Source organism: Bos javanicus, chromosome 24 (assembly GCF_032452875.1).
Source record: "Bos javanicus breed banteng chromosome 24, ARS-OSU_banteng_1.0, whole genome shotgun sequence".
Lineage (NCBI taxonomy): Eukaryota > Metazoa > Chordata > Mammalia > Artiodactyla > Bovidae > Bos > Bos javanicus.
Genome location: NC_083891.1, coordinates 33,929,948 through 33,935,257, shown reverse-complemented (window position 1 = coordinate 33,935,257; position 5,310 = coordinate 33,929,948). Strand labels below are relative to the sequence as shown.

General features: G+C 41.8%; 1 non-coding gene across 1 annotated transcript; it reads left to right on the top strand.

The window, feature by feature from the left end:
* Positions 1 to 4,602: 4,602 nt before the first annotated feature.
* LOC133237889 (U6 spliceosomal RNA) lies at positions 4,603 to 4,709 on the top strand. Its single transcript, XR_009733398.1, has one exon. It is a non-coding gene; the product is annotated as a U6 spliceosomal RNA (small nuclear RNA).
* Positions 4,710 to 5,310: the final 601 nt, after the last annotated feature.

The following is a 5,310-nucleotide window of genomic DNA, read 5'->3' as shown; positions in this document are numbered from 1 at the left end:
AGTCAGAAGAAAGGGTTTCATTGGAATTACTTTTGAAAGATGGTGAACTGTGGTCAGTTGTCTAGAGACAACTAGATTGACCACACTCTTTTGCACACGTATGGCAGTCTATGTGTTTTTCAATATCCCAACTAGTATATCTACCTGGTAGTAGAGGAACTTAAAGGAGAAAACCCACTGCACCTTCAGATTAAGTCAGATCTCTTATCTCGGGAGGTCCTGGGAGGGAAGAAGAACATCTTCCATCCGCCTTTTGTGTATTATCCCTCTTTTCTCTTTTGCAGCTGGTGAACCTCAACAGCCATGGATTTTCCAAATCTAGTGAAGTCAGGACAGAATTTTTGATAAATGGCCACTTAAGTTCCTTATTAACCTTTTCCTCTGAGTTCTAACTCTTATCTTCTGACTTGTTTCCTATCAGCTTTTATCAAGATTATTAGCCAGGTTAGTTGGAATATACTATTTCGTTCTATTTCTGTATCCATTTTTTTTTTTTTTTTTTTGCTTTTAGAGAATAGGAATCTGTTATACAACTCTTCCAGGCTTCCCCAGTGGCTCAGAGGTAAAAGAATCCATCTGCAATGAGGGAGAGCTGGGTTTGATCCCTGGATTGGAAAAATCCCCTGAAGAAAGAAATAACAACCCACTCCAGTTTTCTTGCCTGGAAAATCTTTTAAATAGAGGAGCCTGGTGGGCTACAGTTCCTGGAGTCGCAAAAAGAGTCAGACATGACTGAGCGACTGAACAACAATCAACACTTCCATCTCCCCCAAAATACAGATAACTAGAAGGGGGCTCATTTATCAGTATATTTGGGAAAATATCCCATAGATAAATTGATTTCAGGACATTGGGGCATTTGATGGGAGGAAACTGTTTCTGCAAAGAGTGAATTCTGTACAGATAGCAACAATGAAGGGAGAAAATGATATCCATGGATACTCATTCATACCCTCAGGGCAAGATATATATCTGTTTACCCACTGAATCAACCAAATAAACATACATGTGTGACAAGGCTCATTCCTTCTCTCTGTGCCTGAGGAGAAACAAGGCCTGTGATCCATCTCTGAGGACTCCAGTCACTCTTGAGAAACACGCCCACATCGTATTTACACACCATGGCCTTCCCACTACTTCACCAAATGCCTCCTGGCCTTCCCTCAGTGAGCCAGTCGGGCTCCCAGAAAATTCTTCATTCTTTCCTGACTGTGCCTCCCCAGACAGATGTTCTATATCAAGAACACCAAGTCCTGCCCTGAAGTCCGAGCCAGCAAAAACTCACGAGTGGCCCTTGCCTTTGGGAGATGATGTCATGTATTGTGGAGACGCGTGCTACCATCTCCCCCCAAAGGCGGAAGACGGCGTGGGCTCCCCGGGGGCCGGTGGGCCCTCCTTCTCTCTCAGGACAGATGGCTACAGTGTGGCAGCCAGTCTGGGAGAAGGTCTCTTGTCTCCCAGCATCCCCAGCAGTGGAGCCACAGCTCTGTAACTGTTTCCATTCCCAACCCCTCTGCTTGCAGGACATTCTTCTCTTTAGGAGAGTGCAGCAGGGTGAGCAGGGCTCCCAGAATCTGGGCCCCACTATCTGGCCAGATGCAGGGTTTCCCATGTCTACAGGGTCGTCTGATAATGGAAGACACGTAAGAACCCAGCAGTCTTGGGGGAAGTGCTCTGAGCAACATAAAGTCCCAAAGCCGAGCACTCTTGGTGATAGGGCTGGCCCCAAGGGCCTCACTTACTCTGTGTGCACTCACACATTCATTTACACCAGCATCACAGTGAGCTCTCCAATTTCTGAGCCCACAGCCAACAGAAGTCCTCAGTTCTCAGGGGATCTTAGAGCCACAGAGACAGGCCTAGTGACGTTGCCTAGAACATAGTACACAGGCATAGTAGGTGCTTGTGTGTGTGTATGTGCTAAGTCACTTCAGTTGCGGCTGACTATTTGTGACCCCATGGACTGTAGCCCACAAGGCTCCTCTGTCCATGGGATTCTCCAGGCAAGGAGACTGGAGTGCTTGCCATTTCCTCCTTCAGGGGATCTTCCCAACCCAGGGATCAAACCCACCTCTCTTATGTGTCCTACGTTGGCAGGTGAGTGCTTTACCACTAGTGCTACCTGGGAAGCTCAGACAATTAATACAGTCAATGTTCATAGACTGAGTTATCAGGTTAAATGCTGGTTAGAAAGGCTACTGCTTTTTCTAAAGTCACCCTGCTTATTTAACTTATGTGCAGAGTACATCATGAGAAATGCTGGACTCTATGAAGCACAAGCTGGAATCAAGATTGCCGGGAGAAATATCAATAACCTCAGATATGCAGATGACACCACCCTTACAGCAGAAAGTGAAGAAGAATTAAAGAGCCTCTTGATGAAAGTGAAAGAGGAGAGTGAAAATGTTGGCTTAAAACTCAACATTCAGAAAACTAAGATCATGCCATCTGGTCCCATCACTTCATGGCAAATAGATGGGGAAATAGTGGAAACAGTGATAGACTTTATTTGGGGGGCTCCAAAATCATTGCAGATGGTGACTGCAGCCACGAAATTAAAAGATGCTTGCTCTTTGGAAGAAAAGTTATGACCAACCTAGACAGCTTATTAAAAATCAGAGACATTACTTTGCCAACAAAGGTCTGTATAGTCAAAACTATGGTTTTTCCACTAGTCATGTATAGATGTGAGAGTTGGACTTTTAAAAAAACTGAGCACCGAATTGATGCTTTTGAACTGTGGTGTTGGAGAAGACTCTTGAGAGTCCCTTGGACAGCAAGGAGATCCAACCAGTCCATCCTAAAGGAAATCAGTCCTGAATATTCATTGGAAGGAGTGATGCTGGAGCTGAAACTCCAATACTTTGGCCAATTGATGTGAAGAACTGACTCATCTGAAAAGACCCTGATGTTGGGAAAGATTGAAGGCAGGAGAAGAAGGGGATGACAAAGGATGAGATGGTTGGATGGCATCCCCAACTTGATGGACGTGAGTTTGAGTAAGCTCCAGGAGTTGGTGATGGATAGGGAGGCCTGGTGTGCTGCAGTCCATGGGGTCACAAAGAGTCTGACACGACTTAGCCACTGAACTGAACTGAGAAAGGCTACTGAAGAACGTTGAGAGCATGCAATTTATTTTAAAATTATTAATGTTCAGAAACATTTCAATTTGTAAAAAGTCTTATGCCAAAAAAGAGGTCAATTTCAATAGATGGAAATACACTTCTCTAGAACACCTCATTTCCTCTCAGTTCTAGATGACGAAAACATTATTTTAAACAATAATGCACAATTAAAATAAAACTCCAGGCCCTGGACCACAGCATTGGCTCACAGTTCTCTAAATAATCAGAAAGATAGAGTTTACATATATATAAATTCTGTGTATTTTACTTTTTTGGTGGTCATCTCAATCAGAAATCTGAATTCATTGGGATGGTCCCATGATGGAGTCAGACATGCTGAAGGACACATGACCTAGGCTGAGTGGTTTCCTCTGCCATAGAAAGGATACAGCATTGCTTATCACACAGAAAGGTATTAGAGCAGCACAATTAAAACCCTTTGGATTAAGTCCCATTAAATTTGAATACGGATAGACTCTCTAGTGAGTCTATCCACAATAATAATACCTTTGTATTATTCATAAAGGCTTAAGAAATCAAGAACCATATAAACCACATTGTTTGGAGAAGGAATGCGAAAGTAAGCAAATAAACTGTCTTTAAGCCATATTAAACATTAGAAAAGCATTTATTTGCATATAGATAAATGATATGACTGCCTCTGCCTAGAACCATTTTTTCACTTTCTTCTTTTTTTTCTAACTTTTAAGTACACTTTAAGTTGTGCCTTAACTGTCACTCCCCATGGGAAGCTGACCCCTAGACCAAGTGACTCACTCCTATCATATATTCTTAGACGAGCATACGTCCTCCGTTATTTTAATTGCTTGTTTATTATTGGTCTTTCATGCCTGGCAGCAAGTTCCACGGTAGCAGTGATGTCCTTAGCACTTATCATGATCCTTGGCACACTGCCAAAAGGTATTTATTAAGTGAATGTGTGAATGATTAAGTGGTATACTAACTTCAAATAATAGGTCCCTCTAAGAAATTTCTTCTGAAGAAGTCACTAAATAGATGAAACATTCATTTCTTTAACCTTCTTCTAGATTTCTTTCAGTGATTATTTATTAAATGCCTACTTTATATCAAACTCTATTAGGTGATAAAGTAGACACATTTCTTGGCCCAATACAACTCCTCGCATCCTGTGCAGGTGCCTACAGAACCCCCATAATGCTTTGCAGCACTTATCTATTAACATATTGGTCTTCACAGCTAGGCTGTACACACTTAGAACTCAAAGTCAGCTCTTGGTCTTCTTACATCACCATCGCCTTGCATGGTAAGACAGAGTAAGTACTTTATGATTATATGTAGAGTGGTGAATGAAATATTTTAAATGACACAGTTTTATGGAAATCAACTTGCAAAACTGAGTTGAGTCCCTTAAAATACATACACCCAGTCATTGCAAAGTTGTCTAAATCATTCAAATTTGTACAAAAATATCGGTCTAAAAATATTCATTATTTATGTGCTCGCTTCGGCAGCACATATACTAAAATTGGAACGATACAGGGAAGATTAGCATGGCCCCTGCGCAAGGATGACACGCAAATTCATGAAGTGTTCCATATTTTTAATAGCAAATGAAGCAACTGACAAACAACTAATCTCAAAAATATACAAGCAACTCCTACAGCTCAACTCCAGAAAAATAAATGACCCAATCAAAAAATGGGCCAAAGAACTAAATAGACATTTCTCCAAAGAAGACATACAGATGGCTAACAAACACATGAAAAGATGCTCAACATCACTCATTATCAGAGAAATGCAAATCAAGACCACTATGAGGTACCATTTCACACCAGTCAGAATGGCTGTGATCCAAAAGTCTACAAATAATAAATATTGGAGAGGGTGTGGAGAAAAGGGAACCCTCTTACACTGTTGGTGGGAATGCAAACTAGTACAGCCACTCTGGAGAACAGTGTGGAGATTCCTTAAAAAACTGGAAATAGAACTGCCTTATGATCCAGCAATCCCACTGCTGGGCATACACACTGAGGAAACCAGAAGGGAAAGAGACACGTGTACCCCAATGTTCATCGCAGCACTGTTTATAATAGCCAGGACATGGAAGCCACCTAGATGTCCATCAGCAGATGAATGGATAAGAAAGCTGTGGTACATATACTCAATGGAGTATTACTCAGCCATTAAAAAGAATTCATTTGAA